Here is a 26,919-nt window from a genome sequence, read left to right on the forward strand (position 1 = left end):
TTAAAATGCTTGAATAAAATTGGAAAGCAAGAATAAACAAAAATAAAACAATTTTCCTGTTTCAAATGCAGTAGTCCCATAAGTTTTAAGGGAGCTCAGCCCTGAGATCATTCTATTTTGCTTTCTCCTTATTAGGGAATAAAATAAAGTTATGATATAACTTTCCTTGCCCTCAGTACCCAAGACATTTCATCTGTTCTAGAAAGATAATTCTTATCTTAACTGCAAGCTTATGAGATTCATATTGCTACAGTTAAACACAGAACACCATCCTGTGTCAGTGGAATTGTAGGGATGAAAGCACCAGAAATTAAGAGCTTGTACTACAGGTGGGATTACTAAATCAATGGTATCCACCATCACATGCTGCTGCATCAGAAAAAAAGGCTGAGTCCTCACAGTGTACTTAGGGGGGCTGTGAAATCAGGATCACTGCTCGTGTCTGCTGAAGCATTTATTGCCATTGCACTTCTCACATCTTACAGGTGGATTTATTCTACCCTCATCCTGCAGAGGGAAAACTGAGACACCAAGCAGACTAAATCAACCCCTGAAGGGGACAGAGGTGCTTGGAGGCTTGAGTTGGGATCCAGGTGAATTCCTTAACCGGCAAACAAAGGCTTCCAGCTGCTCTAATTATGTGTATGTACCCAAACCCACACTAAGGAACCCACTCAAGAACGCTGATGGAGCACAATGTGCATTTAAGGTGCACTTGCAGCGATTCAGTTTAAGCAGCACGAATATATCAGTGTCATTGATAAGATGGGAACAGTAGGACAGGACCTGCAACACGTGGTCCTCATTTAAAGAGCAGTTGTATCAGAATTCAAGCTAATTCTTCTTGTTAGCATTTCCATATAATATATCCTGATAACTGGAAATTAATACTCTTCAAGATGGAGACAGTAGGCTGTAATTAGTTAGAGAACTACTGTCACGCTAATTCTTTAAATCAGTGACACAGAATATTTGCTAATTGGACAGAGAAGGTGCTGAGCTAAATGAGGCCTCAAAGCAATGCTTCCATTGCTCTTCTTGAAATCATTAAGGACAGGAGGAAAGAGAGTCTTGCCAGAAAAACATGTTCTGTTCAAACGAACTGTAATGTGTGCAAGGACAGCACAAGACTTCCTCTGAAACATGACTGACTCAGCAGAGCCTCTGCAGAAAACTTTGGCAGCATCTTAAACAGAAAATTGAAGCCCTTGTTTGATTTCCTTGTAATTAAAGCTTCCACATCTGCTATAATTTGGCCTTCCCTCTTTTCTGCACTGCATCAAGGTAAACAACTAAGTAATTATTACAGCTGCTCCCACAGACATATAAAACACTTACCTCGGGTAACAGATTTTGTTAAAATTATTGGACTGGAGTTGTCATCTGTTACTATATTGCAAAAAATCTATGTCTCTCTTACATGCAGCACAGAATAAAAAGCTCAGTAAAAGCATGCAATACACACTACTAAAACAAACTTTTATTTTCTACAAGTTCATAATCTGGTTGTCAAATGACCAGAGTCCAAGAGAGCACCTGACATGCTATGCAAAATTTGAGCTATTCTCAGTTTAGAAACAATTTTGTCTCTTTGCTGAGACTCAGAGGTTTTTGCTTTATTATTATGATAGCTAATATGAAACCTGTGTAATTACTTGACATTTCTTTCTGCTGCTTATTCTCCTCCTCACCTGAAACCACATTCTTGTGCCACACCAACCTCAGTGGTTCTGAAAAAACAGGAGCCTCTGAATTCTGAAACAATGAATCTCATCACCCTGCAAATCTATTTGACAACTGAAAAAAACAAAGTGAGGGGAGAAAAAGTAAAATAACAGTGTCTGGAGAATTGCAGCTCAACAATATACTTTTCAAAGTTTACCAGCAGAAGTCAGTCACTCTGTCAGGAAGTTCCTGTCTGTGTTCATGTCTGAGATATTGAATGGGCTTGCTTCACAGGTACTGTGGAAGAAGCCTTGGATGAAGGTACATCAAACAAGCCATAACTAAAATTCAGACTGGATAAATTCATTAACACAGGGACATACTGAAAGTTTTCCAATTTAAACAATGTTTTCTTCAAATAGACCATAATAATCTCCTTCTTCTGCTTAACAACAGCGAGAAGAGCCTGTATGAATGCAGGCTTCATTTGATATTGCAAGAGCAGTGTGTGAACTGTTCCAAAAGCTGTAGAGTGTATCCATATTGGTAAGTGCCTTTTTGTGAGCATAAATAACATACATTTTTTAGCAGAAATGGAAGAATAAAGTGTATCATCACAATTTCCACCAGAGTAAAACTTATCAGCTGGACTAGGGAGAGGGATTAATTGACAGGAGAGCTATAGATAAATATCTCCTGAACCACACATAGTGCCAAGAAATTACGAGAGGAATATTGCACTCTGAAATAGGGAAGAAAAACTCCACCAAAGCCATTATAGCTATTGCAATGATTCAATAATATTTGGTGTGTGCAGTTCAATTATCCCACTGCCAAAGTAAGTAATAAAGTAAGTAATAAAAAAGTAATTTTACTCTCACAAAACCCAAGTAATCAAACTTGAAAAACTGAGATGGAGCAATTTTAAAATTAACACAAAAATCCAAAAGACTTTGTGTGAATTTCCAACTAATGAAACAATAAAGCTGCTTTTGTTCACCGCAGTGACTCTATTTGGACTTGATCACTGCCTTTCACACCAGTTTACCAAATTTTGGCATATGGTCCACCCTTAGTGCCAACAAAGGCTCCCTTCCACGTCTCCTCATTAGTTAAAATCCAGAGCTGAGAAATAAATGGGATGTGGGAACCTTCAGAACTGAGCAAAGTTCAGTGGCTCCCAAGACAAAGTCACTGAACCACAGGATCCTTCTCAGCAGCCAGCTGCAAGGGCTGAAGTCACTGGAGCTGTCATGGGGCTGCAGAAGGGTGGCCACCTGCAGCTGTGTCATGGCAGGGGGGTGCACAAACACAGGAAGACACCAACCTGCACCTGCAGCTTGCTGTAAGCCCAAGAGCAGCACTGTGAAAATAAACAGTTTATTTCATGGAAGGGGATGTAATTACATAACTTCCAAGGAAGGGCTTTCAGAAGCAAGGATGCACCTTTTCTAGTGTGCATCTTCCACTGCACAAATTCTGGATCATAAAACTTCGGAGTGTAACACAAACACAAAAGTAATTGTATAGACCTTCCTCAAGGCAAAGGATGATAAATGACCCAGCAAAGCATTCCATTGTTGCAGAATACTACACACACTCCAACACAAAAAAAACCCCAACAAACTATGGAGATTAAAATTCTGAAAGAAATGTGGAGCTCAGGAAAATGAAGCTTAATGAGCTACCTCACTACAGGCAGTCTTTGTACCTATGATTAATTTGATGTTTCCTCTCACATTTATTTTAGGGAGGGGGAAAATGGCTGTAAGTAATTTTCTAAAAGGTGAACATCAAAGCTTTTAAGTGATACTATCTCAGAACCAAAATTTCTAACACTGTGTATTTGTACATTGGTGAACAATTAGCAGTAGGCTTTATAGTAAGACTGATATTTTAAAAAATGGTATTTTAAAAAATTAAGTGTCTTGATTTTTGAATAACCAATTCAGCATCTTCACTAGGAGCTGTTTTCTGAGCGTTGGGGCTTTCTTCCCTGGTTTATGGATCCTGGCAGCAAGTCAAACTGAAACTTGAAGTACAACTTTCAGAAACCTCAACAAAAATGCGAGGAAAACCAATAATCCAAATTTCAGTGCTTTTCTTCTGTATTGTCCTATGCTACACTGAGCTTGTAAAGTAACAGGTAGTGAACAAAATTACATTCTCAGCTGCATTTCATTTGCCTTTGCAAAGACATCATCTCCTACAACAGAAAAAAGGTGAAGCAGGCCCAAGGATCTGGCAGGTAAGTGAAGGATGAATTACTTTTATGATGATGAACTGAGTCTCTTGTGAGTTAAAAATGTGGTGTGTAGTGCAAGCTCACTCTTGTGATGCTAGTTAGACATTGATGCAATAGTGCTGTCTCTGGGTTTCAGAGCTCAGGCTCTCAGTGTGCATTGCATTACACAAACACAGCAGCTTATGGATCCTGGTGCTCCTACCATTGTGTCTTTAGTATGGATGGGAGTCACAGCAGCTGCAAAAGCCTGGAGTAGGAGGAGCAGGAAGGAAATTCTGGCCCAGACACAACCACAGACATCTGTAGGACATGGCTGTGTTTCCAACTCTGCTGTTGGTCACTGCATCCCACAGAGAAGAAAGGAGGACAGAGAACTTGACAAAAGTCTTCACTGAAACATGATTTGTAATAAATACAAAGCTACCTGGTTCTCTAAGTCTCTTCCCTGCATGCAGTCTGGTTTGCTAGAACTCTTCCTTTGGTCTTTTATTTAGCTAGTTGATGGAGATTCCACCAGAACCAGAGTTTTTAAATCTTCTCTTCTTCTCCTTCAGACTTCCTACATCATCCAACAGAACTTTCCTCTCCAGACTGAATTTTACTAGAATGGAATCTGAAATTCAACATTTTGCTGTTGAGAATTTAAGCTTGTCTCAAGTGAGCATATCTGAAAAGCAGTTAATGCCTACAGCTAGCCTGAACATTCATAGTTCCTTTCAAATGGCCTTTCTTAGCAGCAAGGAGAGTTCTCTTTTACCAGAGTACAGCATTGGTGCACAACCACCCACAGCTCACCTCTAAAGAGAAGCAGCATTATTCCCCCAGAGCTGCAGGGATGATGTTATTAGAAGCCTGACTCCCACAGCCAGTACACTGCAACCTTAATAAACCATGCATCTGCATCAAGGGATTACATCCATGAATGCAGGGGAGTGGACTCATTTAATAGTCTTTCTCTACTGCTAACTGCTCTGATCCCTACAGCAATTCTGCACTGCAAAAACACAGCTACAGAATGACAGATTGATGCTTGCCTTCCTTCTAAAACAAGTCATTTCTGATTTTATGGCTACACCAGATGCATTTTCCTCACTTAGATTTAAGGAGGACGGGCTGGTTATATTTCTCTCTATTTTTGTCAAAAGCTTTGTGTTTTGTACTGGCTGCCTCAGGACAGGGCTGATCTAATTCTACAAACTATGGTTGATCTGTTTTGCTTTTGCTGAGCAATAGCTCACAAAAATAATCTCTGTGATCCTGACTGCAGCAACTGGGCAGGATTAGACAGTCAAAGGTCTGACATACACAGGCACGTACCATTGTCTTTAATTCTGTGTGCCTCCATTATCAGATGGTAATGTAGATAATCCTCCATTTGAATTTTAGATAAATAACTCCTTGCCCCTTTTTTTCTTTTGCATAACTAATGTAGTTTTACCCCCTCTGCATGAATGAAAATACATTGAGAGCTACTACTGTGAAAATAAAGCAGTCCCTTTATTTGGCTGTAGGGTGCCTGATCTGAAGAGCCTCTCCAGACTATCAGCTGGCATTAGCTGGCAACATTCTGTCAGCCTCAGACGCTGCCAGTGGCAGAGGGAACTGGAAACTCTCAGCTCTCATGCCTCCAGAGAGGCTCTCACTCACTTGCACACTCAGGCAAAGGCGCACTGGTGTATGCAGGCAGGGTACTTTGTACTGGTAATGCCTCTGCTGTCTCTATCAATAGATAAACAGCTCCTTTCAGGGTACAGAGCCACCAAATTAATTGTCCAGAACACATTTTTAAGCCTCTTCCTCTCACAAATTCAAAGTTCTCCATCTCCTCAGTGAAAAGCTGTAATCTAAATTTGTCCTACAATGGAGTTAGGCAGCCACATGTAGAATTTTGCTCTGTAACCATATCTGTACCCAGAAATGTAAAAACCAGTGAATTCCCTTGGTCTCTTTGCTTGTGGTGTCTCAGTACAGGAAAGTGGGACCTTACAGACTTAGAGCTGTGCAGGTCCTAAAGAAACTTTTAATTGCAGAGTGAATATTCAGACAGAATGAAGATTGTGGAGCAGATACAGAGACACTTCTGTGACACTCAAGTGGCTCAGTCTTGTGGCTTTCATTACTGACCATTTATCTTTTTTTCCCAAACTGCCAATTCTATCTATTCTGATTTAGCACAGAAACTACTATATTCTTTCTTCTAGTCACAAGGGAAGCTTGTAGACCTTCAAAACACACGCTATCAATTCCCAACTGACTATTTCTGTTCCTGTTGCTCCCTCACTATCTAAAAGTTCATTTCCAATCTCTCAAACACCACAACCTCCCTCTGGTCCTTCACTCCCCCACTCAGAGTGAAATGAGCCCTTGAGCTAGACTGAAACATCCTTCTGCAGTCCTAACATGTGCCTCTCATTTAAACCATTCTTTTCTCAGCTTCAGCCCTCAGATAGGTGATGTGATGCATTTATATCTTTGGGTTTTTTCTCCATTCTTCTTGTTGCCTGCAATTCCTAGAGACCTTTTACAAACTCCAGGCCTCAGAACATCTCAGCTCCAGGCTGATGTAACTGCAACTTGTCTTAAAGAACTTCACGCTTTATTGTAACTCCCCTGTTTTAAGAGTTAAAAGTGCCTTTTCCTTTTCCTTTCATATTTTTTTTTTCTCAAAGATTTCCTTTCTTTCAATTACTACTGGATTCTGACAGCAGTTATCCTATTTTATTTCACATTTTACAGCCAGGTATCCTGTCTTAAAATTCAAAAGAGCTAGTGAATAGCTTCCTCAAGAGTAAAGGCTTGGGAAGGTACCCTGTTCTCTGGGTTTTCTTCTCTTACATCCTTATCCATTAGAAAACTTGACCTTTATTTAAAATTAAATTAAACCCCTTGTATTTGAGACAAAATTTAAACATACGAAGCAATTTCATTGCACATGTTTGGAAAGCACGGAAAGAGAATCTAAGATACATCTTGGGTTTTCCTCGGAGCTTTCTTGGAATACAAACAATAAAAACAGATGTTTTCTTTAAAAAATTATCAAAGAACATACACATATAGTTCCTTTGGCTTCACCATCTGAGCTGTGCAAGAATTCCTAGCACCGTTGCAGCAACATAAAAGGAGGGCTGACCATTAGCACCTGGAGTGATGAGCACACCAGTTCTCCAGCACTGAGCACAGCAACATGTCGCTCTATTAGGAATGGCGAGAATGAGCAACACAGACTCGCATGGAGTCGGTTAGGAGAATGTCTCGTAGTTTATTACTTCAGGTCTGTTTTATAGACTGATACGTGGAAAGTACAGAAAGGAAACTCTTATTGGTTAGCAAACTACTACATTACCATCATTGGTCAGTGGGGCACACTACTCCCTGACTTTCTCCTGCAAAGAAAACAAGAGACAGAGAAACAACACCTGCAAGGCTGTTTTCTGTCTTTGAGGATTGTTTTGAATCCTCCTTATGAATTCCCAGGCTACTTTCTCAGGCCGGACTGAGAAAGCTATGTGGCCTGTAATTTCTACAGGCTCTCTGCTGCCTGCTCCAGAGTTAGCATCCACAGCAACAGAAGCAGAATCTCAACAGAAAGAACTTCTGAGAAGCAGAGCTGGTGCAACTATGATCTGACTAAAGGGCTTCATCCTCCATTCTTGGATTTAAGGTACAGCTGTATCAGACTGCAAATGATCTGACTGAGGCTCTGCTTAACAGATTGCAGGCAAGAGCCAGGTTCTGCAAGCATCAGCTTCCCAAGCAAGCGATTTACGTGGCTGAATACAACACAGTGTTACAGAGTATTCAGATGAAAGGCAACATCCACTGTGGGATAATGGAGAATTACATACTCCAGCCAGCTCCAAGTCTATTTCCCTAGAACTTCAGGAGGAAAATTTAAACCCCTGAAGTCACAGCAGTTACACTCAGGTTCAGTTCAGATTTAGGCATCGGTTAGGATAAATATGCTTAAAAAAATCCAAACACCAAAAATATATCTTGTAAAATAAATTTTAAAATTAACTTTGGGGTACCTTTTCTTTTATTATATCATCTATAGTTTTTTCAGGTTGTTTTTCCTGTTGTCATCTGAAATCTATGTATTTCCTGGATTTGTTTTCTTTCTTTGGGAAGTGAATACACTGATTTTCTCTGTATTTATTCATTTATGACAAGTTTTTCCAAAATGGCTGAAGGATTTAACCATACAAATCTTTTTGACTCTCTAAAGGATTTGTTTTCCAAAATCCTCTAGAGGCTTTTGAAAACTCTAAATCCCCAGACCTACAATAAGTCTGCTTTGTGTACTACCGTGTTTTTATTTCACAATTGTTCTACTGAGCTGGCTTACAGGCATGCATATCTGCTGAGCAGCACATTTTAAGGAATCCTGGAAAATACACATAAAATTCTCTCTCTCCTGTAAGGTAATTATAAGCATCAACAACAGAATGTTTATGTGTTTTATGCTGCCCAGCTCAGATGTAAATAAGGACAGAAGAATTTGGGGAACTAACTCTGAAAGATCAGCAGAAGCCATGAGTGAGTGGGAGAAATGTTTCATTGGATAGTTTTAAATCTCCACACATAAATCAGAGGGAACTGTGAGCTATCTGGAATAGAATATTAGCCACCTTCAATATATTTCCTATCACACAGCAGGGCAGCATTTTGGATCAAATTTACCCTGGTGAACATACTGAAGTCCTCAGCTCTACTGAGCATTTCAGATTAATAATAAAGAAGAGGCAGGCAAGGTGAATCGTAAGAGATCAGAAAAGGCCAAACCATTGCACTTTTCAGGTTCCCCACACGACAGAGCTCACCAAGAACAGCTGTGGTGTCAGTGCACAGGGTGAAATGGTGGCCAGGCGGAGGTGGCTGGAAAAACCTGGAAGATCTCATGTGGGATCATCCACACATCATTCCCAGTGTAGAACATGAAGATACCTTTCATTCCTTTGTGTCTCAATTTTAAAAACTGATTGGCAGAGCTCAGCCCAGACTCACTGAACTCAGTCTGACTGCCATATCCAGGTTCATGACTAGGTCTATGAAGATTAAAATTTTTCTCTTCCTGAGACATATATGTGTTTTTCTCCAAAAGGAACACCTTGTAGCACAGCTTGTACATGTGTGAATATTTGGAAGTCCCCTGTTAGAAAAACATAGAATGAACTGCTGAAATCATGACTTTAACTCAATAGGGTTAAAATCTAAAAAAATGTATTACAGAAACAGATCTGCTGAAGGAACAGTCATTTGAGCCTAGAAAATCATGACTCAGAAAGCTGCACAGCAATGGCAAACAACTCCCATTGACCCTTGCCCATAATGTTTTAGGCAATAGAACAATATGCAAACCTAAAGGAAGCTGGTTTTCAAGAGAAAGGTTTTAAAAAGGCTTTTATTCAAGAATTATGCCCTATGTCAGTTAAAATTGTATACAGAGTAGGTGAAAGAAGCAAAGGTGAGAAAAAGCTGCAGGTAAAAAAATTATTCCAGTCTAAGGAGGCTATAATTACAAAGTACACACTGAATATGTCCATCATTACCTGCCTTCTGGAGTGAATGACTAGGTGATCAATTAGTAACTTTCTCTTAAAATCCTGATTTTCTGTAGGCTACATAGAACTCAGCATATCTGAATAGTCTGGAAAAAAACTCATCTGGCAGCATCAAAAATAATACAGTCTGAAATGGCAACTTGTGCTGGTAAGCTTTCTTTAAAAAAAAATAAAGAAAACAAAAACCACTTCTTACTTTAGGGTCACACTTTCTATCTTACATCCTACAGCTTATGTGAGATCAACTTGAATTTTCTTTTTTTCTATCTCTTTTCCTAATTACTGGTAAAAAAATCTGGCATTCAACTCTGCTTCTGATCTCCCAACTTAAAATATTGAATGGAAATTAGTAACAATGAATCTAAGGAAATTATTATCAAGCAAAACCAACAAGCAGGTGACTGCAGTGAACTGCCCCCCTGGCCCTGGCCAGCTAGCCATGATCTAACAGAGAATACATCGATTGTAAGGTCACTGAGAGACAAAGGAAACACAACTGATATTGATGTAAGGGGAAACAAGCTTAGGGAAGTCTAATTGTTAGTCCAGTCAGGACAATGAAGAACTATTCAAGTGGGACAGGGCCCACTTCGTGCCCTCAAGTCTCCTATGAGACAGGTCCCACACTATCAGTGGCCATGACTGATTAATCACTTAGCCACTCATCTGCAAATGACCTGAGCTCTGTAACTGACCCCAATGGGACCACCAGGGCTCCCCCAGTTGTGAGCAATTATTCAATGGTCCACTGTGGCATTCAGCTGTCACCCACCCACCAAAGAAATCCATTTTACACTACAAAATGCTTTGTGATACTTCCTTTAAAATGTATTCATGTGAAGACACATTTTGTGAAGCAAAATCCTTAAAAATAACCACAATAGAGAAGCAATTGAAGTGAATTAATTTTACCTGATTCAACAGGCAGCCATTATAATTACAAAACCAGCCCAGCTTGCTATAGAATTCCCTGTTGATACTTTTATCTTGAAGAGGGGTAAAGAAAAAAAAGCATTTAAAGGCACCTTATTATCTTCCTGATTGCAGATGAGGGCAGGAGCTGAGTTCAGCTCTCAATACATGCTCTCTTCAGTAAGTAGTGTATCAACAAAAGGAGCAAAATGTGACAGAACTTGCAAGTCCCAAGAGTCTTGGTTTAGAAGCTAGTTTCACCATTATAGGCAAAAAAGTATATAAAAAACCAGCAAAATACTCAAATTGGGGTAGATTCAGGAATTTAACCTCCAGGTTAATTTATCTACAGCTCACTCAAAGTCGGTTGGAGTTTGACATCACAGCTGATATCTAAGCTTTGAACTTGAGCATTACAGCCTTTGATTTAAATGCTACCTCCAATACCACTCTCAAGAGAGTTATGTCATGGAAATGAAGGTTTATGTCACATTTACTTATTACAGTACAAAAAAAATAAATACAACGATGCTGTCTTCCAAAGTACAGCTGCAAATTTAACTGCTCTTCTGAAATTATCTTGAATTAAATGCTTGAAAGTTCTAATCTTGTGTGTTCTAAAGACCTTAAGGTAGTAAAATACGCTCTTTATCACAGTTTCATAGAAAATGCAAAGGAAAAATAAATCCTATGACAAATATCTGGCAGTAAAAGGATAATGAAGCCGATATAGAGCAGCCTAAGGATTGAAACTGGCCAGGGAATAAAGAGCAACAGACCAGTTGATAGTTTCCCTGCCTCCTGTGGCATTAAATCTTTCTTGAGAGAAGTTGCACCTACCCATTTTCCTAAAAGAAGGATGGATTACTGGAAGTGATGGGTCAAAAGCAATTTATCTACATAACTGTCAAAGAGTGTCACATATTTTCAGCCTATTCTCTTAATGATGCAACATGATAAATACAGTTACTGTATCTATTTTTGCCCATACGCCAAGAGCAGTTTTTGCCAAAACCACAAGAAGTATTACAAAATTGATATGAGAGAGTTAAAAACAAGTTACTCATCTATGTGAGAAAGGAAATATCTGCCTTAAGAAAACTACCAACCAACCAATTTTCATTTTGAAAATGGTCAGACATTATTCAAGTCCAAAACATAAGAGAACATACAGGTAGGCATCAGATCCAATGTGGATTTTCAACACTCTTCTGATGTTATAGCAGGACTTAGCAATAAAAAGCATTGTGCTCACAGACAGACCGCATGTCATCATACTGCTTACAGTTTCCCATTTATTTATTTTTTGATAACTGAAAATTCATTTGAATTTGGCTACAGAGTAAAAAAGTTTTCCCTGATATGAAGCATCATTCTTACTATAAGAATCTCTGTTCTTACTATAAGTCTCTGTTCCAAAATAAGAGAATACTACCCAAAAAAATAGTAATTTTAAAACCCTATATATACCAGGGGGCAAAAAAAAAATCAGTATGATAAATTTCAGACCAAATGTTTTATTTGAGCTATAAACCACTAAAGAGATGCTCTTGCAACAGCAATTGGTGTAAATAATACTGAGTAATAGCAGCCCTACCTATACTGGGGAGAAAGGATGCAGCTTGTGAGAATGCTGAGGCAGAGCTGAGTCATGCCCTGTCCCTGCAACTGTCCAGCAGAGACTCAGTGAGCACAAATGACAATGTGCAAGTGGTTGCCTGAAACCTTTTGGCCAAGGAGAGAGCAAACCACAGTCAGCCTATAGACCCAGGGCAGTCAAGAGAAAAAGTCTCCCATTGATTTTAAGGGCCTTGTATTCAGCTCTGCAATGTTTGTTTTCATGCAACCCAAGCTATTCTGCAAGTTTCCAGCCTGGCCAAACTTCTAAGCATGAATTACAATGGAAACTGGAATGCATTCAAATGCTATTGGCTCTTCAGAAGTGGAGCCAAATTCACACTAAAAAGCACTGTTTGACAGATAGGAATATGGTGATTTACCAAAAACTGTATAGTATCAAATGGCAATGTTAAAAAAAACAGAATTCTGTTTTCAGGCCAGGAGAAAGAGTGGAATAGCAATCTGAGCCTGTTCCAGCCTCACAAAGTATTGCTGGGCTTGCAGCACATCCACTGATAACAGAAAGTAGAAGTTTCTACTTTCTGTGCAGTTTTGTTGTTATTTAAAGGCTCTTTTAATCAATAAGTTACTTAGATGTGCAGTTTTCCAGCTTAGCCATAGAAAGGTAGCAGTGTATTGTTCAGCAGAGTATTTATTAAAACATTTCAGCTTTCTTCTTTAGAGCGTGCAAACTGCTGTTACATAATGTTTAATACAATACATTTCAGTATTTTAAACTGGTGTTTTACTTCTGAGACCCTGTAGAGGGCATTAGGAAACACAAACACTACCTCTTCCCAAGGCCTACATTTCTGGGATTGTAATGGGAGGAGAGCTAATGAGGATGGAGTGAAATCCAGCAGATACACCCACTTCTTAACACTTCTGTGCATACATAAAGTAAAAGAATCACCATATTTCTGCTGCCAGTAAACCTGCCAGATATAGTCGGGTCTGGAATCCTTTCCCTTGACTTGAAATAATTTCTTTTCACTTGCTTGCAAATGTGGAGTTTGTATACGAGTTTGCTGCAATTAGGTTCTGCAAGCCTCACTACTGATATTCAGTGCAGTAATACCGAAGCAACATTTCCCCTCCCAATCTCATTATTTTTCTCTTATTCTTTAGTATTTTCTCCTGTTGCAGGGCTTACTCTAACTTAGGAGTGTGTTTCAAAGGTGCTGCTTTCACTCAAGTTATTCTCCTTCCCAGTCCATTGAGTTCGGACCAAAGTTTCTTCTTAACCCCTGGCTTTTCTGTTTGATTGCAAAGAAAAGTAAATCACTGTAAGACTGGTGTCCATCCTGAAGGGTGGTAATAACACATCTGTACCTGAGAAGACATCCCCATGAACATCCACATGCTTTAAAATGGGTCTGAGGAAGAGGACAGGCCTGGACAAAATGATGCTGGCATGTTTCAGTTATGGAAAATGGTCTTCCCCTCACCACAGGAGTGGATGGTTTATTCTTATGAAAACCTGAATGAAATCCATCAGGGATCATCAAGGACAGTGACAGCTCCTTTTTCATCTCTCATAAATCTTCTAATCCCTGGATGGTCTGTTACTCAAATAAGCAAAACAGACCAAGCTGTCAGAACCTCTCCCTATCTTCCAAGAGTTTTGGAACAGTTGAAAGTTGCAACAGTCTCAAGCTTATTCTCATTCAAGAGCATGAGGAAATACAAGGCATGATGGGAGGGGCTGTCTTTACAATAGATTCATGCTGAATTTATCCAAGTGGAAAGCTGCATGCCTCTTGTTTTTTTTTTTTTCAGAAGAGTGTCTAATCGGATTAATTTCAAGGCTGTGAATGTGAGTTACCATGTTTTCTTCCAAGCAAGGCAGAAAGGGCCATAGTGCTGGGCATTATGGGGCTCCCTGCCAGCCAGTTCTGCTTCATGCTTCTCTGCCAATTAATCTTACAATGTCTGCCCCAAACAAACGGGTTACCCATGATAAATGAACAGCTAAATACCCATTTAGCATTTCTGTATCCCCTTTTCACTTGTTTTTATGCTCTGGAGCTGGCAATTCAGACACAAGAGGTGAAAGGTAGGAAAGGGACAGACACACAAAAATCTGCACCACTTCCATTCTTATCCCAAAAGATCACCTTAGGGAACACCTGCCTGAATTCCCCAGGAGCAGACATGTACAGGGAAGGGGAGAAGCAAAATGAGCCAAGAGGAGCTGCACAAAGGCAGCTGCCACTGGTCTGTGACCTATAGGCCACACAGTATTTAACGCTAAAGGAAATGTGTGTTCGCAGCTATTTCTCAGCAACTTCACTCTGAAGGACATTGTAATTTATATTAACCATAAAAGCTGGATATTGCCTTTTGGGTTGAGAGGTGTGCAGAGTGGAGGAACTGAGGTATTTCATTTCAGCAGAACAACTGCATTGAGAGGTGCAGTCAGTGGCCATGTCAGTACCATGTTCCCCGACTAAGCTTTGATGAAGATCTCAGCCTAGAATTTATAAAAATTGCATGCTGGAGATTCAGAGGGGCTTAACAAAGGAGAAAAGAATCTGTTGTTGAACCTAATAGTAATAGATGTTTGCAATTTAGAGAGTCACTTAACAAGGTACAGCTTTTTGAGATTTTTTAGGTGAGCAGAAAAGAATCAGTCTGTGCTACCTACTCAAGCATTCTCTATAGAAAACATCAGTCTCAGTCATTGAAGTGAAAATTCTTTGAGTTACATTTCTGCTAAACAACATCTATGCATGATAACATTTTAGTTATGAAGACACAGGTCTGAAAGGCTTAAAAGCTCTCCACAGCAGCCAGATGTACCCATCTTTTATTGGCTGAATTTCCATGCCTGCTGTTTCTCATTTCAGAATCTATGGTTATCACAGAAAAATGTCTGCTTCTTCTTTCTGCTCTGTACCACATGTGACAAAAGACACTGTAAAACCTGTCTGGGCAAGTATTTACCTCTTCCCATCCCTACCAGTCCCAATGAATCTCTTTGAGGACTGCTATAAGCCTGATAAAGTGTTTGCCTCATATATTGATATGTACCACATCAAATTTTCAGGAAGTATTGTAGTACAGCTCTCAGAACACCATCATTAATATTATCTGTCCTAGAGGCCTTTTAGTTTTCTGCAGGACCTCTGTAGCCAAGTAAGAAAGTAGCTAAGAAACTGTACTGCCTCTGTCACAGGATTCCACATAGGGTCAACTCAGCTCAGTAGGAGGCGATTCTTGACTATTAACCATCTTTCTTGGAACCCTCTTCCCTCCAGGACCTTATCCCATGGCTCCATACCAAGCAGATCCCTGAAGAGGCCAAACTCTGCTCTCCTCAAGTCTGGGGTAGTGACTTTCCTGTGCACCCTTTTCACTGCCCTAACACCAACATTCCAGCATGTCATGGTCGGCCAAGGCTGCCTTAGAGCTTCGCATTGCCCACCGGCCCCTCCTTGGTGAGAACAAGGCCCAGCATGGCACCTCTCCTCATTGGCTCCTCTGTCACTTGGAGAAAGAAGTTACCATCAGTGCATTCCAGGAACCTCCTGGATTACCTCTGCTGTGGTGTTCCTCCAACAGACATTGGGATGGTTGAAAGAACACATGAAGACTGCGGCTGCCTCTTCCACTCAGTCTTCCTGGTTAGCCCTGTAATGCCACTATCCCCATTCTCCTTTCATCCTGACCCATCAGCTCTCAGCCAGCTCCTCATCCATCCCCAGGCAGACCTCCGTGCACTCCAGCTGCACATTAATGTATGTAATGCACAAGCTCTTCCTTGTCCCTCCTGAAGTACCTGAATCCTTGCATTCCAGTCATAGGATCCATCTCACACATGTCTGTGATTCCACAGCCCTGCAGATCTGTACACACTTCTAACTCCTCTTAATTATTCCCAATGCTACATGAATTTGCATCGAGGCATTTAAGTCTAGCCCCCAGTGAAGCTTTGGACTGGCTGAATTTCCTTTGTGCTTCTCTTCAGTGGCTCTCCTGCCAACATGTGACCCCTCTCCAGGCTCTGGGCATCTCCTGCTGGCCCTGGCATTCAACTGGTAGGAGTGGGATGGGCTGAAGGTCTCTTGCCACAGAAACTTTAAAGCCCTGCCCACCAGCTTGGCAAGCCTGTGACTGATGATGCTCTTCCCCTTCTCTGACAGATGGAGCCCATCTGCCCCCAGCAGACCAGGTTTCCAATCACAATCCCATTTTCTAGAACCAGGCCTTGTCCTTGCCGGTGCAAGCTTTCATTCTCCTGCATCACTGGCCCCTCTTCCTCCCTCTCTCCCTCTTTCCTGTGCCAGCAGAAAGTTTGGATCTGTCTGGCTGTGTGTCCACTGCACACTGAGCTTGGAGCCAGCTCTCCAACTCCTTCCCAGCCTCCCGACATGACTCGGCCATCTCACCACCTCCTGCAGCTCAGCCAACTGTTGCAAATATGTAAACTGTAATTAGAAGGAAATGTTAGACCAGCCACATTAGCACTGATGTGGCAAACACACTGCAGCTTGATTTACACAACAACATTTTGACAGCACAATTATGTCAGTTAAAAACAGGGGGACGAGCACAGCTATAGAATCTTAGCTATGACAGAGCTGACAAAATCACTCCTGTTGAGTTCACACTGAATCTAACATATTTTCCTCTGAAGCAGAACTAGACCTGTACAGGGACTGCTCAGCTGGAAAACGAGCTGTGAAGGCAAGAAAGTATAGCCAGGGAGCAATGATGAGCAATTGGAAGCAGTACAATTAGCACACATGGATCCACAAGAGGATGACCTTTTTTAAACCTTCATAATTTTCACTAGAAGAGAAACTCCTACTGAATTCAGTAGGCTATTGGGTCTATCTAAAGTTCACACAGCAACTGGGATGAGTCCTTGATTGTAACAATTAAATTATTATTATTAGGAACCTGGCACAGCTGCAACTGAATATCCCAAATGCAGCCTACTAACAATCTTTCCTATGCTTGCAAATGCATATAAAAAGTTAGTAACAGAGTGCTTTATTATCTAAAAACATACAGGATAAAAAAGATGTGACTCAGCAGAAATAAAACCTCTGATTTAAATTATTGTTATTGTGCTAACATTTGCCTCACAGTCCTTTGAGAAATCAGGCTTTGCATGAATTTTTGGTATTGTGAAATCAATGAAGACAGCAAGTTCTTTTTCCAAGATGAAAAGATCGAATCCCTATTTTAAATTGGGAAAAAGCTTTGACATTTCAAGAACAGTACAGTTTGTACTTCTAAGATGAGATGTGAGCAGTATGAATTATGACTCTGATATTAAGTAGTTCTGGTCCATCTACTACTGTCCTCTCAAGAGCAAATCCAATTTCCATCTCCACTGAAGTTAAAAAGAAGACTGAATTAGAAGCATGTTTCTTCTCCAACTCAGTTCTGTTTAAAACAGAACAGGAGACTTAAAAATATCTTGGACAGAGGGCAAGGAACTATGTATAACTATAGCAAAGTCAGCGGTATTGTAGCACAGAAAAACAAACACTTGAGAATTAAAATAGAAACCGCATGCCTGGATTTTAGCAGGGAGCCCTTTTCCTTCCCTATGTAATGGACAGGAATAGAAACACCACAAAGTAAGGTGTGTATTCCATCTAAGTTGTGCTTAATCACAGAAATTAGAGAGCTTTCAGCAGTGAAAATCCTTAAGAGTCAAAAACCTCCTAAGCTCCCAAAACTGAGTAAAGGGACCAGTTAAAAGAGTTATTCCTTTCTACCAATTTACGTATTTCCACTGGAGTCTTACATCTGCAATGTAAGACTCCAGTGCAATGCAACTGCATTTTGACAAAGTGCTGCCCAGAAACTGTGTCCAAGCCCCATCTTCCCTGTGGATGCACCACAGCAGTCACTTCTACGCTACATATCCTGTTTTCTTCTCAGGTAGTATCTTCTGTCTCCTACTTCTTACTTACTAATTGCTTAAGCTCCAACCATCACACCCTCCTTAGTTCCTGCTGTGTTAAATTAGGCCATTTTCTGGTTTATGCAAAGATCTTAAATGATGTAAGCATGCTGATCACTACCCAAATCAACTAACTGGGGTTTTTATTTGCACATGTGCAATGAAGAATTTTTTTAGAAGTCCAAACGATAACAATCATATTTTTTGTTTGTTTGTTTTCGTTGGGTTTTTTTTGTTCCCTTTTCGAGGAAAACTCCATCGAGGTGAGGAGTGTGCCCTCCTCAGCCCTGGTGCATCCCTATGGCCCAGGGCCATGTTTAGTTTGCGGTTTGATGTTTACATCCTTTTGCATGAAATTCACACTTATTGGAACAACAGTGTTTGATACTGAAGTAGCTGCAGCTGAATGGACCATGTAATTAGGCATGGATTCGCCTGTTGGCAGGCTCCCAAGGAACATGTGACACCGACTAACTTTCCTAGCTGTCTACTATGGGTATCCAATAATGCCCAAAATAATCTCTTCTAATCTCCACAGAAATAAGGAGGGTCACAGTCCTACTCTGGGGCAGAGGAAACATACCACCTTCAGAGTGTGACTGTTAACACGCAGAAATGTCTCACTCATTTTGTCTGGTCTCCTAAAGGAGAATGAAAATTTCCAAACAAAAGAGTGAAATAAACATATTTCTGTAAATATTAGCAAAGCTGGATACTTCAACTGTATATAAATATTTTTTTTTCTTCTTCTTCACACCAGGAAACCCAGAATTCACAACTATCTTTCCACAGTTTCAGCTCTAACAGATCATTGTTTTTTTTGGTTGAGGGAAATTTTCCACAGGTAATTCACAACTAGGTGTGTCTAGTATGCTCCAAACACAGCCCAAGAGAGCAGCAGATGAGCAGCTTGCTCATGGCCAGCTCACAAAAGAAAACGCTTTCTCTACCTGCAGAGTTTTATCCTGAGTTCTGACCTTTAAAGAACACGATGCCTCATTTCTGCAATTCGGAAATTAAAATTTCAGCGCGTCGCCCCCTGGTGGCTACCAAAAGCAAATATAAGCAGCGAAACAGCTGGCCGTGGGTGAGCCTTTCGGGGTCATGCAGGGTGAGTTTAGCAAGGCCCTCCTCAGGGGCACGGCTGCCCATGCACGGGCGTGGGGCTGTGCCTGCCCACCCTGTCCCCAAAACACAGGGGAAAAAACACTGGCCACGAACTGCAAATGCCACGAGGCGGCGAGAGCCCAGCCTGCTCACCTGCCTGATGCACAGGGCTCGGTTTACCTACATGAAGAACCTTCTGGAAGCCCCTAGCCCCCGCCCACCCACCTGAGGAACCTTCTGGAAGCCCCCGGGCCCCGCCCACCCGCCTGAGGAACCTTCTGGAAGCCCCCGGGCCCCGCCCACCCGCCTGAGGAAGCTGCTGGAAGCCGCTGCAAGCCCCAGCTCTGCGGGCTGTGGGCAGCAGTAGGATCTGGGTTGGTCCCGCCCCGCCCGGGAACAGGCCCTGCCTCAGCAGCGGGCCGGGCCCTCTCCTCAGGGCACACCTGAGGCGCTCCCCTGCCTCACGTCCACCCTCACAGCCTGGGATCCCGGAGAAACGCCGAGGGAGCCGTCCAGGATGGATTTCGTGAGCAGGGGTGGCATCACCAGGTGAGGTTCCCCCAAGGCTCGGGCAGCAGCTCAGGCTGTGGGATAACACCCCCCTCCCCAGCTCCCAGAGTCGTGCCCGGGGAGAGACAGCCACAAACCAGACTAAATTCTAAATTCGATACATTTCCTTCCTGATGGGTGACTGGGCTCCAGTATTTCCGGCTGGAAATACAGCACCAGACAGCCGCTCACTCAGCCCCATCACTCCCCCTCACCCCGCTGGCATGGGGAGGAGAGTCAAAGTAAAACTTTAGGTTGTGCTCAGAACAGTTTAACAGTTAAGAATAATTAACAATACTAATTATTATAATAAAAACATAGTGATGCACAATTCAACTGCTCACCACCCACTGGCCAATGCCAGACCCTCCCCCTTCCCAAACCCAGATTAGCCCCACTTCAGGGTAGCTCCCCCAGGATATACCAGGCTTGATGTTCTCTGGTGTGGAATATCCCTTTGGCCAGTTCAGGTCATCCCTCCCTGCTATGCTCCCTCAGTTTCTTTTGTGCACCTTCTCACCGAATCAGAGTAAGACACAAAAAAAAAAAAAGAATTAAAAATTAACTGAGTTAGGATAAACATGACATAGCAAAACCGAAAACATCGGTGTGTTGTCAACACTGTTCTCATTCCAAGTCCAAAACACAGCACTGTAACAGGCAGAAAGAAGAAATTAACTCCAACCCAGCTGAAAGCAGGGCACAGGCTAGCTGTGAGCTCTCGCCTCACATAAGAGTCTGGCCATTACCAGGGGAAACATGAGTGCCCTCGTTTTCCAGCCTGGCCTAGAAGCAGGATTGCAGAGACGTTTAAGCTCAGAGCTCAAACACAGCGAGCCTTTGGGGATTGGGGTCAGGGAGAGCTGGTAAACGCTTGACTCAATCCCATTTGTGAATTAAACTAAAGCATGGTCTTAGCAGCTGTGCTGCAGGTTTAATGAAGCTTCAGCTTGTGCAGCCTGTCTTTCATTAACTTGGACAGACTTTCTGGAGTGCCCCGGGGTGGGGAACGTGAAAGGACACTTGGTCTGAGTTGCTCGAGAGGCCTCTGGCCAAGCACAAACCACCATCTTCTGCCTGCCAAGCTGTGCCTCGGCCCCTCCTGGCTGGAGGCACGCCTGGACTGCTGCTTCCCACCCCTGGATACAGAGTACAGCTGTAGCTGCAGAGAAGTTCCTGGCCTCGTGGTGCTTCCAGTGAAAACCAGGCATAGCTCCTGAAAATAGACAGTGTTATTTAGAAAAGAAGGCCTGTCTGAAACTTGGGCTATTTCAACAACCCTTTTATAAAAACATGTTCTCTACATTGTACTAATTTTTAAAAGCTTGGCACTTGGTATTTGTGAGAGCAGCATTTCCACTGCCAAGAATATTTTACTCTCATAGGACAGAGATAACCAAATCTAAAAAAGCACATGTAGCAAAGACTTTGAGAAGATTTACCCAGTTATTTGACAGGCAGAAGAATTGCCTCATTTTGCCTTCCATTTTAATAATGAGCGCTCTTCTCACTTGCCTGGATTGAACAGGCTGATCTCACCAGCAAGCTATTTTTCCACTCAAACATCTGCCCAGACAGCTTGGAGCAAGACCGAAACACCAGGCTGGGTTCTTTTATTGTAGGAGCAGTAATTAAGATCCCAGATGTTGCTGCTTGACACCTGTACCTTATTTTTGTCAGGCACTGCTGCAACTGGAGCTGGAATGTGACACAGCAGAATTACAGCACTCATCCTGCTGGTGAGACAGTGGCCTGTAGCCCTGTGTCAGGTTCTGCCACTGCTGGGGACAGCCCATGTGCTTTGCTCTGTGGCCTCAGCACTGAGTCACACCCTGCCTGCTTTGGCAGAACATTTGCTGACCTACCTGTAAGTTTTCTTTTAACTTGGCTTATCTGTAACAGCATTTTCTCTTCTGACCACATGGTCATGGATGATTTGGTTTTACTTTTGCTTACCCTTGTATGGTATCACTGTAGTTGTCCTGTACACAGACAGGACTGACAGCTCATTGTTCTGTGCAGAAGAAGATATAACCAATATAAATGTCATGTGGAGAAAACACAGACCTGGGGTGGTTGCAGAGTCCTTGAGAGGAGGAGGCACAGGATGCAGTGGGGAGGAGTTCAGGAATAAGATGACAAAAGATGAGGCACAGGCTTGCCACTGGAAACCCCATAGCTACAAACATACCAACCATTGTTTTCCATTAAAAACACAGACCTAGAGTTAGACAAAACCACCTTTTCAAGCATAACAGAACAAAGAATGAGGTTCCACCATCAGCAAATTTGGATATGCTGGGTTGCAAACCAGTGATGAAGCAGCCAGGTGTGAATGTTTGTTGGCAAACATAAAAAAGATCCCAAGTGGATCCTGGAGCAAGAAAGGTGCAGCCATCATCACATCCCTCCCAGCCAAAAGACCTCATGTGCTGGTGAACAGCCTTGGCACCCCTACCACCACACTGAAGGCAGAAACATTAGGACCCTGAGAAGTGGCAGGGTGAGTGCAACACCAGGAAAGGGACAAGAACTGGAACTGTGAGTATGAGAGACTTAGCTGTATTGTTATATTATTATTATTATTATTGCAATTCTCTCTCTGCAGAAGTATTTTTCCTGTAATAATTAGGTCTGGACTAATAATGACTCAAAGTTAAGATTTCAGACATGCTAACAATAAATTCTTGGCTTTGTATATGTATATACACACATATATATTATGTTTTCTCTTTCTTGATTAACAAGATTTTGAGGGTAACAAGCTTTAAAACTACTCTGCGGTCACAGTAGTACTCAAAGTGCACTCAGAGTTACAGGATTTAAGGTCCTTGTGTGTGGAAGAGATCCCAGACTACAGGACACTTTAGAAAGTACAGCAAGAAAAGAAAAATGGAAATAGTAAGAAGAGAATTTAGCAAGATTTAAAAGTTGTCATAGCAATGTACTCTTACATGTAAATCAGTGTATGAAATTAGGCAAATTATACTAAGAGCTGTCACTGCTCAAGGATTTTTCTCTCTTTTGTAGGAAATATTGCAAACGTTGCAATTATTTTTTCAATTTGTTTTTAATAGTGTATATTTCTTATTGGTAGAAGAACAGATTATTTATTGAATTTAACTTTAGACATTTATACATTTCTTTGACAGAATCTCCATCTTGTTGTAAACCAACTCTTCTTGCCTCCCGCCTTCTAAGGATTTATATTTATATCCTGGCCCAACTCACCCTTCTGTCATGTTAGAAATCGTGCCTAGAACTCACACCATTGTTTAGCCTTCCCAGTGGGGAGGGGGCAGGAAAAAAAAAATTAAAGAGGTTTTTAGAAACATTTCTACTAATTGCATAGAATAAAGGTTAAAGTTAATGAAATACGTGACATTGTGATGAACTTCCATGGGAACAAGGTTTCAGACACACCAAATCTATTGCAAATGCTTACTAAAAATACTGATCCATAATAATTAACCCAGAGCTGGCCGTGGAGCAGAGCCGTATACATTTCTGTCAGCAGCTCCTTGAATTTGGGTCACTTTCACGTGCAATTAAGCCTGACTTTGCTAACTGTGCCAGAGCCCTCCCACATCCTTGGATGGACTCGGAACAAGCGGCGTGTAGCAGTGCAGGGGTTGAGCTCAGAGGTGCCGCTTTTTGGGGATGTGAACTGCTGTTGTCAGCGTTCGGAGTGCCCCGAGCCCGGCTCCTGGCAGCGCGCACGGGAGCTGCTCCGGCTGCCCCACGCTGAGCCCCGGGGCTGCACATCCATCTCCCATCCCTCCCTGTCACCGAGGCTGCCGCAGGGAAATCGGGGCTGAGCAAAGAGCTGAGCTCCCCCGAAAGACACGCGTGGTGCACCAAGAGGGGAGCAGCAGAGGGCTGGCTGAGGAGGGACCCCACCAGCCCGGACTTGTGGCACCCGCAGTGCTCTGGGGGATCCGCCTGACCGCCGCACTGAGGCCATCTCCAGCCAGGGTCAGAGGGCGAGCAAGATTTACTGCCAAGGCATGTCTGTCTCTCTGTGGCATTTGTTTAGTATTTTTGGAAACACAATCTGAGTGTAGCAGATTATTCAGAGGAGACTTGGATTATTTTTGAAAAGAATACAAGTTATTTATGCAAGGAGTGACAGGCATGTGGAGGCTGGGAGAAAGCAGAGAGGTGAAGGGAAATTAGAGCTAGAAAAGAAGCAGGAAGGGAATAAAGAGGCATGTGGTGAGCTCTGGAAAATACATGCCAAAAGTATGGAAGAAATGGGAAAAGACCCATGCTACCACCCAAGCAGTGGGATGGAAACCCTCTCCCTGCCCCCTGGAGGGAGGCAGGGCCTGGCCCCTGTGCCTCTCCAGGACTGGCAGCCAGCCGTGACTCTTTAAACCAAGCTAATCCTGAAGCAGAAGCTAATCCTGAAGCAGTGTCTGGGACACCACCACTGGGTAACTGAGGAATTAGGGTGCAATAAAGCTGCCTGTGCTGGAGGTGCACACTGCCATGGTGCTGCCTCCAAGGAACAGCAGAGCCAGCAGGGCCTGGGACAAAATTTGAAAGGAGAGAACTTGCAGAAAGCAGAGAGCTGATGCTGCTCCCTGATACACTGCTGTGCGCTTGAGCTGCCTGGCATGCAAAGGCTACTATTCAGCACAAACTGTTCCCAGGATTGTGGGGCAGTGCAACAGTTTAATTTCCACAGTTTAATTCTGTCCTGTGTTAAAGTGTACTTCCTTTTGCTTTTTTCAAAATCTGTTACCTGGTAATTGCACTGGGCTCCCTGCTACAAGAACAAAGGAGAGTGCTGGGAGAAGCAGTCATTTTCTATTCATGTTTTCCACATCTTAGTGGATTTTTTGTTGTTACTGGTGCCAGTCATTATTTTTTCTTCACGCTGAAGAATTCTGGGCTATTTAACCTCTTCTGGCTATTCCACACTGCTGATGAATTAGTGTATAAAGCAGAAAAAAAGAAGCTGAAGTATCTGTGTCTTGCTATTTCCTAAAATCCACACTGAGTTCTCAACAAGGCAACATCAGGGATGCATCCTATGATACAAAGATGGTTCCAGTTTTCTTCTTCTATTTGTTTCCTAATTACACCTAATGCTACGACTGTCGTTCTGCCCTCTGTTGGAGTTGAATAGTTAGACTCACCCCCGCAGGCAACAGTTAATTTGCAGTTTAACCTGCTGTAGTACAGAGCTATTTTTCCTCCCGTGCATTACTTACCAGTGACAAGTTCATTGGGCTTCCAATCATGCTGTCACTGCCTACAGTCTGCGCAGCTCTGAGCACTCAAGATTTGTATCTGACCACAAACACCCAAACCCCAAGATTGCCGAGCGCCCGCGTTCCCCACCCCTTCCCAGCCAGCCCCTCCTCTTGTCAGGGCAGTCATGAACCCACCCAACAGCGCAGCACTCGGCCCACAGCCGGTGGTAACTCAGCAGAGTCCTCCTTTCCTGAAGGGATGAAACTGCTATTTCTGCTCAGCTCTTCTCTTTTAAACCCTTGGAGTGAGGGTTATCAGTCCAATAGAAGTCTTTTTTTCTCTCTCCACAGCTTAAGAGCTGGAGGAGGCTTTAGTGAAAACTGTTTTATTTGGTTTAGTTTTTTCTATGTGTGGTGGGGTTTTTTGGGTTTTTTTGTTTGTTTTTTGTGTTTTTCCTTTTTTAAACTTGAGAAGTACATCTTAACTGTTTTTTTTTCTCTAGGAGAGAAGCATAGCCCTGGTGTGGATTCCCAAGAGAGGCTGTGCAATCTCCATCATTAGAGATTTTCAAGACTTGGTGGAACAAAGCCAGGGCTCATCTGAACAAGCATCGAGAACAAGGCTGGACTAGATGATCTCCAGAATTTCTCCCAACAAACATGTGAATAGTTTTATATTATCTATGTCACACTTGCCTGCTTACTTATAAGCTCCTCTGGAGTTTAAGCAATCCTTACAGTTTCGCTTGTTCCTCCCAAAATTTAGCAAAGTACTGTACCAGCTGCCTATGTTTTATTACAGTGTGTAACTTTTAGCAATTTCTTTCGGAAGGAGGTTAAACTTGCTAGCCTGTGGATGGTAGGACTGCTTCTGAAGCTCTTTCTAAAGTCAGTCTTTCCTCTAGTTCCAACTGCAAGTGACATGTTATAAAGCACAGTCACTTGCTGAGTTGCTTCAGGGCTCTTGGTCCACACCGAAAGTGACTGATAGCTCTTTTCATACGTACACAGTTCTTGCTTTGACAGACATTTCTCCCTCCGCTAAGTTTCCAAGAAGTCTATTTTTAATCAGTGCACTCTCTGTCTTGAGATCCTCTGCAAACAGTGACAAACAGTAAGAGCAGAGCACTGTGTGTCTGGCAGACACTGGTGGGGATGTTTCCTTAGTAAATCCTGTATTTAAGCAGAAGTACTGCAAGGAAATACTATATACATCTCTTTCATAAAGTCACCTGTTTACTCCAGCAGGTCTGGTGGCTTTTCTCACGTTTGATAATCCATTTAACCCTATGCAGGACACAATTTAACACCTTATCACTTACCTTTCATAGAGCCTCATATTCCCATCCCAAATCCCACATTATTACCACCAGTCCATATGTTCAGAAGATCTCCTTTGAACACTCCTGCAGTCTGACCGGAGTGGTACCTGTTAGCAGTAACATGAGCAATTCCCAGCCAGTGTGATCAGGGCAGCATGAACCAATAGTGCAGCTTCAGAGTAGCAGGGAACTCTGCTCTGCCTGTGCTGCATCCTCCTTGAAAGGCTCCAGGTACATTTACAGAGTTCCTTGCATAAACAAAGCGCTCTGGAGCCCAGCATAGATACACACTCATCTCCTTAGCCCACACACGCACAGCAGGCAGAGCTCAGCTCTCCCCCACTGCCTTGGGCAGAGCATCACCGAGACAGGACTCCCGAACAACCCTTCAAGTGTTTTGAGAGCCACAGAAACTCAACAAGATAATTCCTGGGGGCTACTGCCAGCTTCAGGGGTGATCAGAGGAGCCAGAGCACAACATACCTCCAGGTACTGTGTTTCTACAAAGATGAAGGACTCAGCACGAAACCTGCTAATGAAATTTTGTCACCTTTGTGCTCAGGATCTTGAGCTTGTTTTGGCAAGACAGATTTGAAGCTGTCTTGTTAAGGTTTGTGTGCCTCCTGGTTCTCTCCTCATGAAAGTAAAAGGAGCAAAATACCTGTAATCTTCCTTGCAGATGCTTATGATAGTTGTTCTGAAACACTGACATCAAAAGATTATGAGTTTCACGCTTTTCACAGCATCTCAAATAACCACAGTTCTACTCTAGTATCTGTTCTTACAACTGGACATCATGGCTGCTGCATTCACT

The 26,919-nt window shown here is 42.4% G+C and overlaps 1 protein-coding gene and 1 long non-coding RNA gene across 8 annotated transcripts in view; one reads left to right on the plus strand and one right to left on the minus strand.

Moving 5' to 3' along the window:
- The window catches only part of GRID1 (glutamate ionotropic receptor delta type subunit 1), a 554,391-nt gene extending 529,478 nt beyond the window's left edge, over positions 1–24,913 (minus strand). For 3 of the 6 annotated variants that reach the window (XM_088059607.1, XM_088059605.1, XM_088059608.1), the window contains exon 1: positions 24,802–24,913. The gene's annotated coding sequence lies outside the window, so the exon portion shown is untranslated. Of the gene's footprint in view, positions 1–20,006; positions 20,089–24,801 lie in introns of those variants that run through there. The other 3 variants (XM_088059612.1, XM_088059606.1, XM_088059609.1) reach the window with 3 other exon arrangements.
- LOC148183760 (uncharacterized) lies at positions 19,368–26,473 on the plus strand. Of its 2 annotated transcripts, none has more exons than XR_015773208.1 (3): positions 19,368–19,582; positions 21,263–21,449; positions 25,287–26,473. It is a non-coding gene; the product is annotated as an uncharacterized LOC148183760 (long non-coding RNA). The 2 variants fall into 2 exon arrangements; XR_015773207.1 differs by lacking the exon at positions 25,287–26,473 and adding an exon at positions 22,735–22,815.
- Positions 26,474–26,919: the final 446 nt, after the last annotated feature.

This window comes from Pseudopodoces humilis, chromosome 9 (genome assembly GCF_049639895.1).
Source record: "Pseudopodoces humilis isolate 2021_Gansu_Grassland_sample_001 chromosome 9, ASM4963989v1, whole genome shotgun sequence".
Classification (NCBI taxonomy): domain Eukaryota; kingdom Metazoa; phylum Chordata; class Aves; order Passeriformes; family Paridae; genus Pseudopodoces; species Pseudopodoces humilis.